Genomic DNA, 23,360 nt, shown 5'->3' with positions numbered 1-23,360 from the left:
GCACTAGACAAGACATAGAAATATCTATCTGTTCTTCAGCCATTTTTTTATGTACACCCAACATGCAGAGGCAGATTTATTATTTATTTATTTATTATTTATATGCTGCTTTTCATCACCAGGTGACCTCAAAGCGGCTTCCGTAGCAAGAACAAAACAATATAATAAAAACAATTCAGAACATAATAATAAAATAACTACAACAGTATCAATAAATAACACAACAAAATATCACAAAACAAGCTGAAATCCCAAATCAATCTAGTCTGCAAAAGATAGATAGATAGATAGATAGATGATAGATAGATAGATAGATGATAGATAGATGATAGATAGATGATAGATAGATAGATGATAGATAGATGATAGATAGATAGATGATAGATAGATGATAGATAGATAGATGAGATAGATGATAGATAGATAGATGATAGATAGATAGATGATAGATAGATAGATGATAGATAGATAGATGATAGATAGATAGATGATAGATAGATAGATAGATAGATAGATAGATAGATAGATAGATAGATAGATAGATAGATAGATAGATAGATAGATAGATAGATGATAGATACAGTAAAGTCCCATCATTGTATAACAGTCCATATCCTTCAAAAAAGGCCGTAACAGATTCCTTGGTAGCAGTGTCTTCCCCCAGTGTCCAGATAGGCTTGCTTCCATCTCCACGTCCTTCGGCTCGTTCAGTTGCTGCTCCCCAATTAATTAAGGTTAACAATCTTTGGTAGCCTGATCTCAAAAAGCACCAGAGGGAGTAAGAGGCAATTCATATTCCAAAGGGTGACCAACGTTTAAGAACAGGAGTTCTGCTGGATCAGACCAAAAGCCCATCTAGTCCAGTATCCTGTTCGCACAGTGACTAACCACATGCCTATGGAAGACCACAAGCAGAACATGAGCACAACAGCACTCTCCCCACTTGTGTTCCCCTGGAACTGGTATTCAAAAGCACTGTGACTAGTAAACAGTGATTGATTAAAAATCCAAAAGGTTCCTGACATGTTGCAATTTAATTCATTCTTCAGGGCAAAATAATTAACAATCACAAAATGCAAACAACTCTGAGGGATATTTCTTACATTACAGAAAGGCAAACCCAAATTTACCACCAAGTGTATAATGGACAGAAAGATGCAGCCATTTACATCTACATGACGAATGTATTTGTATGATAAACATGTTTACAACATTCAAATTGAAGCATCTTAAGTGCACATATAAAAAAGTACGTGAAGGAACCGCACATGCTTTCTCTGCAAATGAGAAAATCTCAACACATACATATCCGCCTCCAATATTACACATTTCCAAACTATTTGCCATTTCAGAACAAGAATTAGAATTGCAGGGTAAAGGAAGAGGCGGAAGATAGGAAGGCCATCAAGACTGACAAGTAGAGGCTCTCTGCACACACTGAAGCCCTGCCCAAAAGATTATTGTTTCTTAATCATCAACAGAAAGTCAACACATATCAAACTTTTCCCTACAGCCACTGACATGAATTTAAGGGGGGGAGGGGCTTTTCAATCAGATTTTCAAGCTGCAATCCCTGGTGACAAACCTTCCAGGAGCCACATGCTAGTGGCGGGTGGGGCCAAACCAAAAGCTGATATGGCCAAAGCTGAAGTGAGTGGGGGCTGGGTCAGTGGGCAGGGCCACTCCATCGTCTCTCTCATGTACATAAACATACTTACACCCACACCCCATTCTGCCCTTGCAGATATTAGGCTTGAAAAAGCTTCCCACTGGCTCCAATAGGAGGCTTTTTCCAGGGGAGAGAGGGAGGCAGGGAAGCCTTACAGACCGTATGCAAAAGTTACCAACCCCGATTTCCACAGTAAATACTGTATCATTTTCATGATGTATGTTTTTATCCCAAAAGGGTGAAAATGTCTAGCATATTCTAACAAATATCTAAACGTGTAGTCATATTCTACATATGCTTCCACACCTATGCTACCACCTCAACAGTAACAAAGGCTAAAGGAAGATGGTAAAAAAATTATGATGTCTTGCACGGGAAATATATTGAACAGAGTTGACCCCTCCATGCCCCTTTTGATTCCTTACCAACCAGAAATAACATTTCCAGAAAGGTTTACTACTGGAAATAATGTTTAAAGCTGGTATCTAGGTTTCGAGGCCACAGTTGGATGAAGGAAGTGCTTCTCATTTTGACCAAGTTCTCTTAATATCTGAACTCAAAAACCATCCTCACTGGAGGGAAATGGAAGCACACTTTCTGATCAGTTTCAAAACATTTTTTTAAACATTGCTTCTTACAAAGCAATAAGAGAGCTAGGGTTCTAATTAAGAATCTAAACATGTTATGAAGTTCCTTCTATTACTCAGTTGTTAGACTGTTAGTCACTGCTTATTTTGAGTGGGCTAATTAAGTCACATCAAACGAGCTACAATGCATTCCCAAGAGAGTTAAAAATGATATTTCTCATCCATCTAAATACTGTGTTTATTCCTATCTGTGGGCAACAGACTCACTTTGCATTTAGAAATTGCAAGGCAGATTTCTTTGGTGTGGTCCCATTGAGCCAAGATATTCACAAAATATAGCACTTTTGTCAATTTTCAAAATACCAAAGAGGGTCACCTAGCATTGTACAAACCTGCAGGCCTGCACACTAGCATTGTGGTATAATCTATAGAAAAAGATGCTACTTGATGCTACTAGTGCATCATTTAAAGGACACCAATATCTGAGCAAAGGTTTAAAGAAGTAGTTTATGAATGAGACTTATGTTCATATGTAATCCCTGCACATAAATGGTCACAGTCACAGATCAGAGATAGAGTGTAAGGAAACCTTGGAATCTACCAATAGTAACAATTCTAGGCAGGATACTGAATACACTTTCCTGTAACCCCTGCAATCATCACCTTTTGAGTGGATGTTAAGGAGCCACGGTCAGGGGCACATCAAAGGGACCTGCTTCCATTCTCACAGACTTCCTCTTTCTTATACAAATAGGCACAGTTGAACAGAATGCTCAACTCAACAGCTTTTATTAGGCATTAGATGCTATAGCACACTTAACTATCGCAGTTCATGCCAGTGTTCCCACTCAAAAGCTCTCCTGCAAACAGTAAGCATGTTACTCGTCCAAACAAGGTAGCTCCTTCCTTGCCAGCTCTTCCTCAGCCTTTTTCTGGGGCAGAAACCCTCTTGTGGTTCCCTTTCAGGACTTTCCCAAATTAGCAGGCAAGCAAACCTTAAGGAAGAAAGGTATTGAGGTATGCCTCCCCATCTGCACTTATCCCCTTCAAGGACTCAGGATGTCTCCTTCCTTCCCACAAGGTATGCAGCTCACTGGTCACTCAGGTTACTCCTCCAGGAGTTTTCTCTTTTGTCTGTCTCTCACTTGACAGGGACTCCACCCTGCCTGCCTATCTGGTACTACTCCTCTCCCTTCCTCCAGAGCTCCTTTTATAGAAGGCTCTGAGGCATTTTCAGTCAGCCCAGCCCACCCCCACAGCTACATCAAATTCCAAATGTTTTCTATCAGAGTCCCTACCAGCTACCCCTGTGGAATGAAACCCTGATCCTGCATCCAAGAAGGCAGGAAACACAGGGTGCAGCAGGACAGACCCTAGTAGTCCTTCACAAGGGGTTTCAATTTGAACACAATTCCACCCACTTGTACATCCCTTTGGGGTTTGGTCTTTTTGATACAGACCACATCTCAGTTTCACTTGACAGATACAAGTCACTTGGAAATGCAGTGTGTTGGTGTTGTGTTGTTGGGTTTTTTAATCGCTTTAATTTTCAGCAACTCTCTAACCAAGTCTTTACACTGGGGGGGGGGGAGTTCAAAAAGGGTAGATGCTGAAATGGAAACTGATGGTGAAAACTCTAGTATAGACACAGATGTAGCACACACACTTCTGGATCATAAACAATGTGTATACAAGCCCTAAGTATTAATTGATACAATTCTACCTGGAAAACATTTATCAAGTATGGAAAATAATAGTTTAGGGAAATGAAACTGTTAGATGAAGCCAGACTACTTTTTTCACCTTCTGCAAACATTGCCTTACTGTTGGAATGCCATGCCAAATCAAATGTGGTTTTGAATAATAAATGGTGTTTGGCTCTAACCTAGCCCACCACAGAAAATACGGGTGATTGCTATGGATTTCTGCAGAACAATCACCCCATAACCATCCACCACCCTTAGCTACACTGTGAAACATACATGTGAACAAAAGAACGAATGGTAGTCTGGGTGAAAAGGAACCCAAAGGTTTTCAGGCAACAAGAGACTTAATAATGGGTGTTCAGCTTTATTTTTAATCACTCTCATGTTTTATTAATTAAAGGTAATTTTGGTTGGTGTATCAATCTTCCAGGGCATTATGAGTCACAAAAATTATATGCAGTACACATCTGGGGATGAATGGGCTGACACACAGAGCTTGTAATTAGGGATGAAACATGTAATCTCCTAGGAAAAAGTTTCTGAAGAAGCTGAATTACAGCTTTAACTTTCAGTCTGAATGCATTTCCTTTGGGGATGTCAAACCAGAATCTTGATGCAGTACTCATATGATTCAGTAAGATGGCTTTTTGAATGGGGGAAGGGAAAGGAATGCTTCTGTATGCAAATGAAGTTTTAATTTACTAGAATGTAACAGCCAAAGCTTACAAAAATATAGTTACATATATTAAAAAGAGACAAAGGAAGCTGGAAACTTTTTGCTTGGGACTGTTCACAACTAGGAAAATAGTGGAAGTGGAAAATAAAAAGGGGGACAGGTGACTACTTAACATTATGGGGATCCCTCCACACACAAACACTGCACTGCCACATAGGAAAGGATCATGTTCATAATGTAGATAACCACTACACCAACCTTTTATTCAATTGCATTATCTTATGTTGTCAAGCTGTTGATCATTTGATGTCATTATGGTGACTGGCATGTGGTCCTGCCTACCTGTCAAAGCTGGACTGACTGGGTAGCGAAGATAAGGATCTGGCCCACCGGCTGGATCCAGTTCTCCATCCCTGGTCTATGGCTACAAGCAAAATATATCATTTTGTATAATTCACATCCATTCTCAGGGTGGTCACGGTGGTGGTGTACTGCAGTTACAGATTTTCACCAGAGATTTTTTTTTTTAAAGTGCAGATTACACAAATTCCTGCTCATTACCAGTCCTTGTACTCCGCATCCAAAGATGTGCCCCCAAAACAGAAAGCTGAAAAGAACACAAGCTTTGCAGAACAGGACACTCAATTTGAATCTTAATTTCTCTATAAAATCTCTGGCTTTTCTTGCTACAGTCTGCCTTCCTGTGCCTGGTTTTTAGCTTCTGGTGTTTTTTAAATAAAAAGAACTCTAGGCAGAAACATTAGCATCTCAGTTTAATTTCAGTTTTCTAACAGTGGATTATTTCATGGTGAAACTATGATACACATTTTTAAAAAATAAGGAAGCAAACAACACTGGGAGTTACAGGGGGGCTCTGGTACTTGTAGCTCAAGGATGCTTGTGTATTTTTAAATTTATGTTATCAGAATCCTCCATCTTAAATGCTGTGAAGACTCTATTTGCAATGGACTGATAAGTGAGGATGGGAGAATTTGAAAACTCATGTCAACTAAGAATGCTGTAGGTGGGGGGGAGGCAAAGCTGAGAAGATGAGAGGATAGTTAAGAAAATTCTACTGGGAAATCACAGAGCAGGTCACTACTTAAATAAGATTATAAATGCTCTCTCTATAGGCCATGGTATACATGTTCTATTTTTTCCCCTTGAGCAAGGCTTCCTTTCATATGTTTGCTTATATGTGCCACTGGGACATAAGGTTATTATCAAGCACAGAAAACTTAATAGCTAAATATAGTCTTTTCTCCAATTACGTATTTAAATTGAATAGGTTAAGGAGAACTCACAAACAGGGAACCATACATATAAATTGTGGTTATAACCCAATTTCTTATAACTAAGATTTATTGACTCCTATGGAGTGAGCTTACACAAAATATATCCAAACCTGTGGCTCTGAGAGACTCGTGGGGATACTGAGCTGCACACAATGCTGTTGTTCCTAATGTTGAGGAAAGCTCTGAGAGCTATCCATCCCCCACTGTACATGCAGATTCTTCAGACGCTAAGATACTGGCTAAGCTAAGGCTCACAAAGAATTCTTAATTATACTTACCACTGAAGCATGTCGTCATTTCCAAACATGGTCCATCTACTCTCAGTGCTTCTGAACTGCCCCCCGCTCCAATATGAAATTATCTACTTTGTTTAACAGTGCTATCCAAACTAACTATAGTTAATACCATTGGCTTATGGCTGGATCTAAATTCGATACAATACCCATATGTTCAGAATCAAATGGGGAGCTGGAGAGCTGAATTCTTCAAACCCAGTAAAAGGCTCTGCTCTCTTTAATTAAAACCTCAAATCTGGATTTGAGACCCTATTTTCTATTGAAAAATTATTTTATATGACATAGTGGACCATTTACAAGTTTACAACATTTCAAGTTTTTTTAACACAATCCAACAGTTTACCAATGGGCAGAAGATGTATCCTCACTCACTATACGTGAACTAGCTACATGTCACAGATTACAGAAATTAGACATTTACCAAACTATGTGACAAGCTATACTGAACTCTGTGTCTAGAAAATATAAAGGTATTTTGTAAATGACATTCTCATAAACTGAAAATAAGCAACAACTATGAATGGCTTACCATGAAAACCCTATTCATAGGGTCGCCATAAGTCAGGATCAACTTGAAGGCAGTCCATTTCATTTTCATGAATTGTGACCTACATCCTGCCATCTCTACTGGCCTTGTCATCTCACTTTAGCTGGCTTTTTTGTTGTTCGGCTGTGGCTCTCTTGGGCTCTCTGACACTGGAGGCATTCAAGAGGCAGCTAGACAGCCATCTGTCGGGAATGCTTTGATTTGGATTCCTGCATTGAGCAGGAGGTTGGACTTGATGGTCTTATAGGCCCCTTCCAACTCTACTATTGTATGATTCTATGTGAGTGTTTTGGGTTTTGTGTTTTTATGTTTATTTTAAGCAACCTCAATAACCCAACAACAATAAACATAAAACAATAGAATTATAGTATGTAATAATTAGAGAATTTATTTATTTATTTATTTTATTTTATTTATATACCGCCCTAAGCCAAAAAGGCTCTCTGGGCGGTGTACATAAAAGATAAAACAAGCAAAATATATAAATACAGTAAATATAACAGAATCAAAAGTCAAAACAACAAACAACAACAACCAAGCAACATCAAAATATAACGATAATAAGATACTGTTTAAAATACACGATAAAAACCATTATTAAGATACATTTTAAAATGCCTGGGAGTATAAAAAGGTTTTCACCTGGCGCCGAAAAGATAGCAGCGTTGGCGCCAGGCGTACCTCATCGGGGAGACTATTCCACAATTCGGGGGCCACCACCGAGAAGGCCCTAGTTCTGGTCACCACCCTCCGAGCTTCTCGATGGGATGGTACTTGGAGGAGGGCCTTAGATGTCGAGCGCAGTGTATGGGTAGGTTCATATTGGGAGAGGCGTTCCACCAGGCATTGTGGTCCCATGCCGTGTAGGGCTTTATAGGTCAAAACCAGCACTTTGAATTTAGCCCGGAAACAAATAGGAAGCCAGTGCAGACGGGCCAGAATGGGTGTTATATGAGCGGACCTTCTGGTCTGCGTCAGTAGTCTGGCCGCTGCATTCTGGACTAGCTGTAGTTTCCGAACAGTCTTCAAGGGCAGCCCAACGTAGAGCGCATTGCAGTAGTCCAATCTAGAAGTTACCAGAGCGTGAACAACTGAGGCGAGGTCATCACTGTCCAGATAGGGACGTAGCTGGGCTACCAGTCGAAGATGGTAAAAAGTGTTCCGTGCCACCGAGGCCACCTGGGCCTTGAGAGACAAGGAAGGATCGAAAAGGACTCCCAAGCTACGAACCTGTTCCTTCAAGGGGAGTGTAACCCCATCAAGAACAGGATGAACATCCTTCATCTGGGCAGTGAAGGCACTCACCAACAGCGTCTCGGTCTTGTCTGGATTGAGCTTCAGTTTGTTAGCCCCCATCCAGTCCATTATCGCGGTCAGGCAACGGTTTAGCATGTTAACAGCCTCACCTGAAGAGGATGAAAAGGAGAAATAGAGTTGCGTGTCATCAGCATACTGATGACAATGCACCCCAAAACTCCTGATGACCGCACCCAGAGGCTGCATGTAGATGTTAAAAATCATGGGGGACAGTACCGATCCCTGCGGGACTCCACAATGGAGAGTCCAGGGTGTCGAGCAGTGTTCCCCAAGCACTACCTTCTGGTGACGACCCACCAAGTAGGAGCGGAGCCACTGCCAAGCAGTACCCCCAACTCCCAACTCTGTGAGTCTTCCCAGAAGGATACCATGGTCGATGGTATCAAAAGCAGCTGAGAGATCAAGGAGAATCAACAGGGTCACACTCCCCCTGTCCCTCTCCCGACAAAGGTCATCATACAGGGCGACCAAGGCTGTTTCGGTGCCAAAACCGGGCCTAAAACCGGATTGAAATGGATCAAGATAATCAGTGTCATCCAAGAGCCCCTGGAGCTGGCCGGCAACCACCCGTTCCAGAACCTTGCCCAGGAACGGAACATTCGCCACAGGTCTATAGTTGTTCAAGTTATCTGGGTCCAAGGAGGGTTTCTTCAGGAGCGGTCTCACCACCGCCTCTTTTAGGCAGTCAGGGACCACTCCCTCTCGCAAAGAGGCATTGATTACCTCCTTGGCCCAGCCGGTGGTTCCGGTCCTGCCAGCTTTCACCAGCCAAGAGGGGCAAGGATCTAGAACAGACGTGGTTGCCTGCACCAGTCCAAGGATCTTGTCAACATCCTCAAGCTGCACCGACTGAAACTCATCCAATAAATGAGGATAAGACCGTGGTCTGGATGCTTCATTAGGACCAGCTGCTATAATATTGGAGTCTAAGTCCCAACGAATGCATGCGATCTTATCTTGGAAGTGCCTGGCGAACTCTTCACAGCGGGCTACAGATGAGTCTATAATATCCGAGGGCCAGAATGTAAAAGCCCTCGTACAGTTTTAAAGAGCTCCGCTGGGCGGGAAAGAGATGCCTTAATTGTGGCAGCAAAATATCTCTTTTTTGCTGCCCTCACCGCTACTATGTACCGCTTAGAACAGGCACTTACCAAGGCATAATTGCATTCGTCGGGAGTTCGCCTCCATCTGCACTCAAGCCTCCTCCTCTCTTGATAGAATACCATCTATCATTACACATATGTATATGCATTAATTAAATGTTCCAGATGGAGAGATACAGTGTCAGTGGCTCTCTATTACTATATTTCTTGTTAACTTTGGTGATCCCACCAATGCCACCAGCCTGACAAGGTTGGCAACAAACTGTAGAGTTGTGGGATTTTTATCTCTCACTTAACTTTCCCAAATGTAGAGAATTTTATTTACTGATCCATCCTCAATATATATTATAAATATTGTTGTGAGTTTGGGGGTTGGAATGGATGATCCCTGTGAGTCCCCTTCCAGCCTCTGATTTGAAATCCTGTGCCTTCGGGTGAGGGACTGGCTCTGCTGGCCAGATGAGTTTCTTTTGTTAAGCTAATAGAGTGGCCAGTTTGCTAATGGGTCTTTCAGGTGCCCTGCAACTGGTGAATGGGCCAGGAAGACCCTTTTGTCACTGAAACTCTTCAGGAGAGGCCCCCCCCCCGTCCTGGGGCCCAGAAGAGGCTTGTGTTTTTAGTTGTGTCTGGAGAAAGGCTGGGAACTGGAGGCAGGCGGAGAGGCTGTCTCTCTGCACCATGGCTTTAGGATGCCTCCTGTAACACTGATGGGAAAGCTAGATATTGGACTGCTGATGCCTTGAACCCCTCCATCCTAAGCTCAGGTTGGAATGTGTGTAAATAAACAAACCATATTTCATAAAGACACCACAGTCTCCACTGACCTTCTTCCCAAGGAAACCAAACCCTGGACGAGCACAGGGACCCCTGGAATCTCACCACTTGGAGACTGGGGAGGTGCGCAACAATATATTTTCATTCTTTATCCCTAAAAATTCTACTGCAGCTCTAAAATGTCTAATAAAACCTATTTCCTCAGTAAATAATCAATAATATACCAAAGGGACACAGGTTATAAAGCATGGGATGAGCATTCAAAGAGAATTATTTAAAAGTGAAAATACATTTTAAGAAACCTTTACTTATAATATGTAATTTAATAATATATTTATTTATTTATTTATTTATTTTATTTTATTTATAGACCGCCCATAGCTAATAGCTCTCTGGGCGGTGAACAGCAGAGTTAAAATACAAAGTTACAATAAAACATACAAGGTCACAACAAGGTAGAGTAAAAAACATTGAATATAAAACATGAACGTTAAAATGCCTGGGAGTATAACCAGGTCTTAACCTGGCGCCTAAAAGAAGTACCGTAGGCACCAGGCGTATCTCCTCAGGTAAGCTGTTCCATAGTTCGGGGGCCAGCACAGAAAAGGCCCTGGATCTAATAACAATCCTCCGGGCATCCTGATGGGTTGGTACCCGGAGGAGGGCCTTAGATACTGAACGAAGTGAACGGGTAGGTTCATAGCGAGAGAGGCGTTCCATCAGATATTGCGGTTCCACACCGTGTAAGGCTTTATAGGTCAAAACCAGCACCTTGAATCTGGCCCGGAAACGAATAGGTAGCCAGTGCAAACGGGCCAGGACAGGTGTTGTATGCGCGGACCAATGGGTCCCCGTCAACAACCTGGCTGCCGCATTTTGCACTAGCTGAAGTCTCTGAACGGTCTTCAAGGGCAGCCCTACGTAGAGCGCGTTACAGTAGTCCAATCTAGAAGTTACCAGAGCGTGAACAACAGAGGCGAGATCGTCACTGTCCAGATAGGGGCGTAGTTGGGCTACTAAGCGAAGATGGTAAAACGCATTCCGCGCCACCGAGGCCACTTGAGCCTCAAGCAACAAGGAAGGGTCAAAAAGGACCCCCAAACTACGAACCTGTTCCTTCAAGGGGAGTGTAACCCCATCTAGAACAAGCTGAACATCCACCATCTGGGCAGGTAAAGAGCTCACCAACAGTGTCTCAGTCTTGTCTGGATTGAGTTTCAGTTTATTAGCTCTCATCCAGTCCATTATCGCGGTCAGGCAACGGTTCAGCACATCAACAGCCTCACCTGAAGAAGGTGAAAAGGAGAAGTAGAGCTGCGTGTCATCAGCGTACTGATGGCAACGCACTCCAAAACTCCTGATGACCGCGCCCAGAGGCTGCATGTAGATGTTAAAAAGCATGGGGGACAAGACCGACCCCTGAGGGACTCCACAATGGAGAGTCCAGGGTGTCAAGCAGTGTTCCCCAAGCACTACCTTCTGGCGACGATCCGCTAAGTAGGAGCGGAGCCACTGCCAAGCAGTGCCCCCAACTCCCAACTCCGCGAGCCTCCCCAGAAGGATACCATGGTCGATGGTATCAAACGCCGCTGAGACATCAAGGAGAATCAACAGAGTCACACTCCCCCTGTCCCTCTCCCGACAAAGGTCATCATACAGGGCGACCAAGGCTGTTTCGGTGCCAAAACCGGGCCTAAAACCGGATTGAAATGGATCCAGATAATCGGTTTCATCCAAAAGCGCCTGGAGCTGGTCGGCGACCATCCGTTCCAAGACCTTGCCCAAAAAAGGGACATTCGCCACCGGCCTGTAGTTGTTCAGAACATCTGGGTCCAAAGAAGGTTTCTTCAAAAGAGGTCTCACTACTGCCTCCTTGAGACTACCAGGGACTACTCCCTCTCTCAAGGAGGCATTTATCACCTCTTTGGCCCAGCCGGTGGTTACAGCCCTGCCGGCCTTCACCAGCCAAGATGGGCAAGGATCCAGGGCGGACGTGGACGCCCGCACCATTCCAAGCACCTTGTCCACTTCCTCAAGCTGCACCAACTGAAATTCATCCAACAATGAAGGACAAGACCGCGCTCTGGACACTCCAATGGAATCATCTATAAGAACATCAGAGTCTAAGTCCCGACGGATGCAAGCAATCTTGTCTTGGAAGTGCTCCGCAAATTCGTTGCAGCAGGCTTCTGATGTTTCTTTAGTGTCATGAGGGGCAGAATGTAAGAGCCCTCGTACCACCCTAAAAAGCTCCGCTGGGCGGCAAAGAGATGATCTAATGGTGGCAGCAAAGTAAGACTTTTTTGCCGCCCTAACCGCTTTTACATACGCCTTAGTGGAGGCACTCACTAAAGAATGACTGCATCCATCAGGAGTTCACCTCCACCTGCACTCTAGCCTCCTTCTCTCTTGCTTCATCACTCTCAGCTCCGGGGTATACCACGGAGCTGTTTGAGTTCTGCACCGAAGGGGGCACGTGGGGGCAATCATGTCAATGGCCCGGGTCATCTCCGTATTCCACAGGTCGACCATGGCCTCGACAGCAGCGCCAGTGCTATCAGCCGGAAAAACTCCCAGAGCACTCTGGAAAGCAACAGGATCCATAAGCCTCCGGGAGCGGACCAACTTAATAGGTCCCCCACCTCTGCAGAGGGAAAGGGCTGTCGTGAGTTTAAAGCTCAGCAAGCGGTGATCTGTCCATGACAATGGGGTAGATGAAAAATACCCCACCCTCAGATCACCATCTCCATGACCAGTGGCGAAGATCAAATCAAGAGTATGTCCTGATACATGCGTAGGGCCAGTAACAACTTGAGACAGCCCCATGGTTGTCATGGAGGCCATGAAGTCCTGAGCCGCCCCGAACAAGACAGCCTCGGCATGAATGTTGATATCCCCCAGTACCACCAGTCTGGGGGACCTCAACAATACCTCCGAGACTATCTCCGTCAGCTCAGCTAGGGAAGCCGTTGGGCAGCAAGGTGGGCGGTACACCAACAGTATCCCCAATCTGTCTCCATGGCCCAACACAAGATGAAGACACTCCAAACCAGTCGCCGACTGGACAGGGTGCTTGGTGAGAGAGAAAAAACTCCGATAGACCACAGCAACCCCGCCTCCCCGGCCCTCAGATCTGCCACAGTGCTGCACCGAATACCCAGGTGGGCAAAGCTGGGAAAGAGCAACTCCTCCCTCCTCACCCACCCAGGTCTCGGTAATGCACGCAAGGTTGGCGCCCTTCTCCACAATCAAATCGTGGATAAGGGGGGTTTTATTAGCGACCGACCTAGCATTTAAAAGCAGCACCTGGATATCCGAGAGCTGGCTGACAGTACAACTAACAATCCTGTGGGTATGAGGAGAACCGGAACAAGGCACAGACACGACTTGTCTGGGACGAGTTCCCCTTACCTGGCACGTTCTCCTCCCAACACCGTACCTCCCATTACCCGTCACAACGTTAATTGGGCCCCCCGAAAAACTCCTTGCTAAACCCGAGGTATGTTCTCCCAGGCACATCTTAGGATAAAACTAACACAACAAAACACTTAAACAACATGAACACAAAGACACACACACATCTACTCAATTTCATTCACACAACAGACAAACAAACAAACAAACAAATTATATAAAACTAGATGTTATCAATATTCTTCCATATTTACTTAAATTTATTCTGTTACCTTAAGGAAGTATGATATCATCTAAGTTCCCTAATTAAATTAAAGCTTAAAGAGTTTAATTACTCTTTTCCTAACTCCATCACAGTTAGCTTTCCAAGAAAGACCCAGAGAACAAGACTTGAAGTTCTCACCATGATCTCAGACTCCAGTCGAAAAATCTCTCTCAGCAGTCACTCACAATAGAGAGAAATTATCTTTATCTAACAGGCTTTCCTCAGCTTCTCCTACAGTCTTACATCTGGTAAGGGACATGATAAGCTGAATACAACCAAGATGGTATCACATAGTTTCCTCCTCTGAGATCTTCTTGCTTCCTGAGACCACTTGCCTTCTGCTGTTACTGGCCAGAAGTGTTCATGGAGAACTGTCTCTGGAGTCTTCTATTCCTTGCTCTCTCTCAACTTCACCCAATCTTTAGCATCTTCCTTAGGCTCTGCTGCTGCAGGCTCTTTCCTACCTAAACTTCCTCCACTGACCTTGGAAAATGCTGCACCTTCCCTTTTACACAATCTCTGACCAATCCCTCTGGCCAATGACCTTCCCTTTTTTAAATAATTTATAACTTTGCCCTTGGATAGCAATGAAATAATCTCCACTATGTTGATTTCAGCAACTGGAGACAACATATCCAAATTAACTGTCTTAAGGTGGAGTACTGTGTCTTCTGTGCTGGGGTTGTTTTATTTTGAATGGAAATAACTTGCCCCCTTAATGTGGAATCAAATTAATTCTATTACAGCCAATACAAAAATTTATAATTTACCAACACTTTGCCTGATCTTTCTCATTCAGTCCAAAAGTGATATCAATCTGAAGCTGATTCTGAAATACAATTCTCCCCCTTTCCTTTTGAGTAGCCTGTATTCCTATTTGGATTTTTCACAAAAATACTAATTTCCAGAGATAACATATGATTACAGTCTTCTTGTTGTTCAGTGAATAGACTTCTTTTTAAATTGACATTCCTTGTCAAACCATAACTGACCCTTCAAGCACATTTTATTCTTTGCTATGGGGATCTCTAAAATTGATTTACTTCAAAACTAAAAGTATTCAACATCTGTGGTGAATCATAACAAGAATATAGTATCTGGTTCTTAACAATGTAAGGATCACATAATAAAAATGAAGGTACCAATTCAACTGATGCACTTGTGTTTTAAAGAGAGCAAGTGTGGTACAGCGGTTAGTCACACTGGGACCTGGAAGACCAGGTTTCAAATCCCCACTCAGCCATGAAGCTCACAGGTTGACCTGGGGCCAGTCACTATCTCTCAATCTAACTTACTTCACAGGGTTGTTGTGAGGATAAAATTGGGAGGAGGAGAACCATGTTTGTACACTACCTTGAGCTCCTTGGAAGAAAGGTAGGATAACAACAACAACAATATCCCATCAGAGTCTTTCAGCATCTTTTGTTGCAGGCTGACTCAGTGACTCAGTCTGGTTCAAACAAAGGCTACCCAGACTTGATTATTGCAATCTGCAAATGGTGTTATATAAAATCAGATACCCTGGTCCAAGCGAAAAACAGAGACAAATATATTCTAAAACATTAGGACCGCTGGAGGAAAAATAAGTGAATTATTTTTATCACCAGACCATCTTCTGTTGATGTATCTATATTTCATTTTATACAAAAGCTTTATCATAGAGATAGCAATTGCATTGACATGAGATACCTTTAAGAGGTGGCAACCTTCAGTCACCTCTTTATCTGCCAGCCTATGTTTATCACACGAGGGCCAACAGAATGTTCATGAAAACTTGGTCTTTAAATTTGAATTTGAACCTATGCATTCTGAATTTGAACCTATGAAAATTTTACCTTTTGAATTCTGCTGTCCAATATATAAGCTGGCAAGCTTAACTGTGAACCACTAAGGCCTTTAACAGCTTCTTTAGCAAGTGTAACAAGTTAACTGAAAGTTGCAGGCTGCCCACAGTAAGCTTAATACAGGCTTGGTTAGACTTCAGTAAAAGATAACCTTTTAACCTCTGACTGTTTACCACTTACAATCACAGCAATACATGTTCTTATTTCTATCTATCTAATGTAACTAAATAATATTTTGTAAGCTATCCTGCATGGGGATGGGGCACGGCAACAGAATGGCAGGCAAGCAAGGTGAGGGAAACAAGGATGGCAGGTGGGGGAACAATGGCAGGCAGGGGGCATGAGAATGGGGTGCATGCAAGGGGCAGGTGAGCAGGCATCAGTGGGTGGCAGTGACAACACGGGAGGCAGATAAGCAGTTGAGGGGGAGTGGCGGCGGCAGCAGCCTAGGCAGGCGGGGCCAGTAAGCTGCCTAAACAGGGCAGCAGTGAGTCCCTGGGGTATCATTTGGGGAGTTGCCTGAGAGTATGGGGGCCCTTGTGGGAGCTGTTGGGGGGGGGGGCTTTTCAGGAGTTGCCAGGGGGATATCTGGGAGTCCCTGTGTATGTGTTTGGTGTGTGTATGTACGTGTGCAGGAGTCTGTGTATACGGGGGGGGGGTTCCTCAGTTTTCTGTGTGTGTTTGGGAGTCTCTGGGGGGTTTAAAGAATGAGACAGAAATCTACAGGGGGATTAAATAATGACACCTTTGGATATGGTTTCACTGTTCTTGCAGGATGCTATATCATGCAACATAGGAGAGTCTTGCCATGAGATGAATACCCCTTCTGCCTGCAAAAGAGCACCTTTATGCACATCACAGGCTCATTTAACTTGAGTCCTGACTTCGACATTTTTTATTTTTATTCCTGAGGCATTTATTAACTTTAGAAGATGTCAGTCCAGATACAGTTAGTAGTACTTCTATCATGTTGAAATCAGTAACACAAATTAGTGCAACATGTAAGTCCCATACAGAGTTCAACAGGACTTCAACCTCATACTGATACCTCAGCAGCGTGAGAGCCACTGTAGTGTGGCTCCTTTCCACGCCGTTGAGGTAACTTCAGAAGCTCAAACTCACATATGAACAAAGGGAGATCCTAACATGGCAACATCTCATACTGGGTTGACCTTCCAGGGAACTAGAATGATGTTGGTGAGGAAAGCAGTCATGTTGTCAACATCTTCCATGAGAGTTCAGGTTTCTGATGTTACCTCAGCAGAATGGTGTCCTGCCCGAACTGGTCAAAGATAGCACAGACACGTGGGTGTGTTTTTCTTTAGTAGATTTAATGGAAAAGTTTCAGTTCAAAGCATTTATTAATCAGCTTACAGGTTACACAGGATTCAGCATCTTTACTAGGAATAACTAGGCACAACTACACTGCACTAAATTGTTGTCCCAGCAATTAGACACATGTCCTTACCAGCCTTAAGTAAAGATAGATGAGCTCCCTGCTTGTGTGAGGAAAGTGTCATCGTTGGGAGCATGCACACACATGAGCACTCCTCCTCAGTGCACACATGAGCGCTCCTCCTCAGAGGGACAGTGGGAAGTCTTTGAGCCTTCCAGCACCATAGCCTGTGTGTCCAAGTTGAGGGTGGCTGGACAACCTCCTAAACATTGTTCTCAGGATGGGGGCTGTATGGCGGCAGCAACAAGGAAGGGATGCGAAGGGAAGGTGGAGAGGAAACTTCTGGATTGAGCCATGCCTCCTCAGTGGTAACTAGGTTCACAGAGACAGAGCTGTCATTGTCAGCAGAGCAGGAGCCTTCAAGCTCAACCACACCTGGGGGCGCACTACTACTGCCTTCCCCCAAGTCCAAGTCTGCCTCCTCGTCACTTCATGCCCTTTCAACTGGACTTATGACACTCTCTGGATTGGGCCTAAAACTAGAATCCTAAGCACACTTACTTGAGAGCTAGTCCTATTGAATACAATAGGATTTGCTTCTGAAAAAAACGTAACATTATGCTGTAAAGGTGTCTCTTTTCTACCCACACATCTGCTCTTTGTACATTGTTAATTTTCCTTTTTCCTTCCTTCTTCCTTAACTATCAGAAATCATTGTTGTATAAAACCCAAGCAAAACCTGTGTGGCACACAATTTCACTAGCAAATTACACCTCAGCAAAATACAGCACACTACTTCCATGGATTTCGTTTACATTTTTCAGACTTTTCTTGTAACCAAGGTGTCTTCAGTCCCCTTCAGTTGCTTAGCCTGACCACACAAAGGCAAAGAAGTAGGTAGTGGGTATGGGCATGCATGCCATCTTTGCCCTAACATTCCTGGCCACTGGTCTGCCCCTCTACTCTTGACCTTCATACAAAGTTTGAAGGGAGCTTGTAAGTGCATTTGGCCATACATGCTTACAAATGCCTTCAGACCTTCGAGTGCAAGTTGATAGTGCAGGGAGCAGGGCTGGTGTGCATAGGGATGTAGGAGATGGAGATATGTGGGGCCCTGCTTCCCTCACACTCTTTGTGCTCATATGGTCAGATACAGGGATGTGGAGTCGGAGTCGTGGAGTCGGAAGCAATTTTGGGTGGAGTTGGAGTCGGAGTCGGTAGAAATGTACTGACTCCAACTTCAAAATAAAATTAATGTTTTAATATTAATATTAATTTATTTATATTAATACATTAATATACATTTACCATTTATGAAGGAGTCAGAGTCAGATAGCAGAAAAATTAATATACATTTGCCATTTATGAAGGAGTCGGACAGTAGAAAAAAGAGGAGTCGGAGTCGAAGGTTTGACATACCATCTGTGAACATGGCTGATTTTTAATGAATTTCAACAGATTATGAGAACTATGACAGAAAAAAGTCCACAAGGGGTCTGAGTTTTTTATCTCTCTTTTTAGACTTTGAACTCTTGGTTATCTCTGACTGTTTTGTGTGTCACCATGAAAATGTACAGGGTTGTTAAGCAACCATTTCTGAGTTCAGAACTCTAAATTTTGTAAGGTTTTGTTTTGAAATGAACTAATGGGAAGCATCACAATGGCATGGGGGGTATTTTCAATTTAACATTGCGGAATGCGAAAAATCCACGCTGGCTATAGTATACAGCCACTCTTGTGGCTGTACAATATAGTATTTGTGCAATTTATGTAGCATTTTATTATTTATTTATGACCTTCCACACAACTGTCTCAAGGTGATATATAATAAAAACTGCTAAAACCAGTTAAAAGCAACAACAGATTTTTTAAAAAATAGAAAATAGACACCCATGGCAAAGACCCATTCATCCAGCTGTGAAAGCTTAAATATATCTCACACATGGATAAAATACACAATGGTCTATGGTAACTGCTAAGTAAAAACTATTTTTTTTTTAAAAAAATGAAAACTGAGGAAATGAAGCTTTCTTCATAACACTGCAAGTCAAACCTCTTAAGACAAACTATTCCACATTCACACCTTTTACCTGCAGTAGCATCCACAATGTATATCTGAAAATGGACCAAACTACACATACGTGGGACTTCAAATCAAATATCCCAACTATAAATCTAGGGTACAGGGTTAAATAGCAAAGATTGGTATTTTTTTCAACAGAATTTGAAGCTATTGAAATAATGCCTGTGTCTTATAAATATCACCATATTCTATATGCTTCAGCATGTAGTGCCTATTGCTGCAAGCAGTGATCCTTTCCGATTAACAGATTTAGAGTGATGTCTTGTGTATGCTGGCATGTCTTGAGGACCTGTGCCAATAGGTGTGTTGCTCATTAGGCAGAAAGGATTTTTTAAAATTAATTATATTATTTATTTTTAACTAAGAACACTGAGGTATCCATTCATCACCTTATCTTGTTCCAGCCAATACTGATTACTCTTATTAAGGACTATGGAAACTGAATAATTAAGGGGGAGAAGATCCAAAATATAATCCTTCACATCTTCCTTATCAAGTTATTCTCAGCAATTTATGGTATTCTGCAATGAACAACTTATCTCTGTATGTGACTGAACTCTGACCATCTGCACGCTGGTTGCATCTTTCCCAGGGTCACCAGATAAACACAAGCAAGAGGTCAAAACTTGTAACTTTTTGTGAAGTTGACTGAAGTCACAAAATCCTTTGAAAAACTGCAAGTGGACCAGCACCAAATTAAGTGGGATACTTTTTCACCATGTGGTTTTTTATTGACTATTCTAATCAACCACGGCTTGGACAGTCCCCACCATTGGCCTACGCACAGCAGTGGATTCTGTAACCCCTCCTCCTCCCCTTTCCCCCCTTTTTGGATGTCTCCTTCCTTGATAGCTGTTTTTTTTGCTGCCACTTCTGGACAACCTAGAGATTAAGCATCACAAATGTTAGATTGTGCCTTCAACTGTAACCATTCACACTGTATGTTGACTTGCCCTTGTTTTTCATCCTTTATTTATTGTATGCTTTTATTGCTGACCCCATTTCTTTTCTTTTTTTCCTGTCTTATTTACTTGGAAATATTGAAATATTCAATAAAAAATTATGTTAAAAAATCATTTGATCCAAATTGCCATGCTTCCTACCTTCTGTACTAATACTTGTGAAAAAGAACTGTGGTAGATATAATTTGTCATGTAAGGTTGGAAAAGCTACTTGATGAAATTCCCAGATCTAAGCAACTATCAAAAATACAGGAGCCACGTCCTCCTACTTGGCCTAAAATTTCTCCACTAATCTGTACTTCTTCCAGCTGACCCTTATTCAGTGATCTGAAGAAAAACCAAAGTGATCAACATACCCTCTAATGAAGAGGACATCTGGTATCCCTCCAAGTTCAGTTTCTGCAGCTCAGAGGTGCTAAAGTGGCAGATCACGGCACTACAAATTATGTGGAGGGAGATCTTCTACTTCTTGCAGTTCTGTCATAATACCAGACACCCTAAGAAGCTAACTGGCAGTAGATTCAAGCCTATAACAGAAAGCACTTATTTACACAAAATGTAAGCCATGAGAGTTTATGATAACACATGTACCATTTTAAAACTTCCGTACATATTTGCAAGTCATTGTCTTCAAAGCAAGTTACTTGTTTCAGAAAATAATGGATGAGATTGAGATAATGAAAATTGAATTGAGTAAAATGAAGCAGGAGATTAAAGATATAAGGGTCCCTGTGAGAGAGGTGACCCTGGAAGGGGTCCTTGTGAGAGAGGAGACCCCGGAGATTGGAACAGGGGTCCCTGTGAGAGAGGTGACCCTGGAGACTGGAATAGGGGTCCCTGTGAGAGAGGAGATCCCGGAGATTGGAACCAACGTGGAACAGGAACAAGATTTGGAGTCTATGGACTTTAGAAATAAAATCTATTGTTTGGAACTCAATGTTATCTCTGAAGAAATGAATGAAGATTCTAGAGATAAAGTTATCAATGGCATGGATAATCTTCTGGACTGGAATGATGTGATGGAGCCCAATATAGAGAAAATCTATGGAATTAACTGCAGCCATGTGACAATGGAAAAACTTTTAAGAGATGACCCAGTGTATTTTGAAAAAAAGAACAGAGATATGATTTTACAGCAGTATTTCAGCAACCTATTCAGAATGGATGGCAAGAAAATATTTGGGATAGAGGTAATCCCCATCAGACTCTTACTATATGACTATGGCTTTGACAGCAAGATTATTATGGAATACTGATAATGGAAGATTGGATATTGAAATTACTGGACTTAACAAGACTACTGAAGATGGAAGATGGAAAATGGAACTAATAGAGATAATAGAACAATGGCTACTGAAATTATTGAACCTAACAGATTCTGATGTGATGGATTAATTGAAATGTTTATTTTGACTATGGTTATGACAATAAGATTATCATAATTAGTAATGAGATGGATTAATCGATATGCTTATCTGGAAAAAAAAATTGATAGATATATTTCTTAAAGAATTGAAACCTCTCTTTGACTTTTTGTGGAAAGAATAAAGTAATGTTTATGAGATTTGATGATTAAGTAAGATAACTACTGGAGGAAAGTGATTTTATAATATGACTTAAGAGACAGGATTGTTATATATTATAGACTTATAACTGATTTGATCTTTGACAAATGGGAAGTCAATATTTTACTCTTTATTTTTTATTTTTGTTTTTTTTTTCTTTTTTTCTTTTTGTTTAACTATTTTTGATTTTGTTTTTTGTCTTTGAATGTTTTATGATTTTGTCTTGTATGTTTTATGAAAATCTGAATAAAAATTATTGAAAAAAAAAAAAAAAAACAAAGCAAGTTACTTAGCATCACAAAAGTAAAATATGATTAATTGTTGAGATTACAAGGAACATGGATTGTTATCTTGATTTTTACTATTATTTTACTATTATTTTACTATTATTTACTATTAATAATAATAATAATAATAATAATAATTCTGGTTCTTTTATTTTGTTTTCTTTGATTAGCCATATTTATGCAAGGGCTTCTGTTTTCACTTGATGAACAAAGAGGTTTAAAATGTAAATGTACTGCCTTCAAGTCGATTCCGACTTATGGCAATCCTATGAATAGGGTTTTCACGGTAAGCGGTATTCAGAGGTGGTTTACCATTGCCTCCCTCTGAGGCTGAGAGGCAGTGACTGGCCCAAGGTCACCCAGTGGGCTTCGTGGATGTGTGGGGATTTGAACGCTGGTCTCCCAGGTCATAGTCCAACACTTTAACCACTACACCACAGAGGTTTACTTGGTTTAAATTGTAAACTACTTTGTTCATGTGAGGTTATACTTTTATCTGCTTACAAAAAAACAAATACAAATTAATTTGTAAATAATTAAACTATTAGGCTTCATTGCCACAAGTGGTAATGGCCACGAATAGGCCTATCAATGACTTTTAACTAAATAAAACTGGCATGTTTAGAGACATGTTGTGTCATGAACCATGACCTAAAAAGTATTCATTGTGTGACAGAGGATATTGAGGGTCTGACTCCCTCCTTGCAGGAAAAACCACTAGGATTGTCTTCAAGACCCTCCCAACAAGAGGACACAGAGTTGCCACTCTTCTTCTGATTCAAAGGAGGAGTCTCCCTCAGTACCCTTTTCTCCCCTGCCCTGCAGGAGCCAAAGGCTGCAGAATAAGGAGAGGGTCCTTTAACAGCCAGCCAGCTTCTCTGGAGAGGAGGTGCTTACTGCATTATAGATCCAGACAACGAGGCTGGGTGCTTGATGTTTGCAGAGACAACAGCTCACAAAGCTACCTCAGCAGGCCCTTGGGAGCTCTCCAGCATCCTGCAGCTGCTCTGGGTGACTTGAACTTCTCACTCACCCTCTTGATGGGACACTGCTGGGCTTGCCTGTAAGTCCTGAGCTCTCATAGAACAGGACAGAGTGATTCTGAATACCAGATGCTGGGGACAAACAGAAGATTGCCAGCATGCCTTACTTGTAAGCTTCCCAAAAGCATCTGGCTGCCCAGTGTTGGAAACATAATACTGGGCTAGTTAGAATTTGTGTTCATGAATTGGCAAACAGCCTCAGCATGACAGTTTATGGTACAAAGAAGGCTAACAAATCATCCCTTCACAACTTCTATCCTCCTTTCCCCAGCAGAACTTGGCTACAGAGACTGGAGTTTTGTTTGCAATCTTCAGCTGAAGATTCTCTGTTAGAATCAAAATTGTGATTGCACAGCCAACCACTCTGAGGTCAAACAAGGTGAATTATTGAGGCTTGTTATACAAAACTTCCTTCTATGCTAACCGCAAACTTATTAAGTATCAGCAGAAATATGTAGCAGTACCAGAGGAAGCTGGAAGAGTGCCCTGGATATCCACCCCATAGTGCACAAAAAAAGTCGGGGGAGGAAA

At 42.1% G+C, this 23,360-nt stretch overlaps 1 protein-coding gene across 5 annotated transcripts in view; it reads right to left on the bottom strand.

Moving 5' to 3' along the window:
• Positions 1 to 23,360, bottom strand: part of GLI3 (GLI family zinc finger 3) — a 438,381-nt gene that overhangs the window by 330,076 nt on the left and 84,945 nt on the right. The window contains exon 1 of one of the 5 annotated variants that reach the window (XM_061585988.1): positions 2,920 to 2,964. The exons of the other annotated variants lie outside the window; for them this stretch is intronic. The gene's annotated coding sequence lies outside the window, so the exon portion shown is untranslated. Of the gene's footprint in view, positions 1 to 2,919; positions 2,965 to 23,360 lie in introns of those variants that run through there. 5 annotated transcript variants of the gene reach the window in all.

This window comes from Rhineura floridana, chromosome 10 (genome assembly GCF_030035675.1).
Source record: "Rhineura floridana isolate rRhiFlo1 chromosome 10, rRhiFlo1.hap2, whole genome shotgun sequence".
Taxonomy (NCBI): Eukaryota; Metazoa; Chordata; class Lepidosauria; order Squamata; family Rhineuridae; genus Rhineura; species Rhineura floridana.
This window is presented reverse-complemented; position numbering and strand designations above follow the sequence as displayed.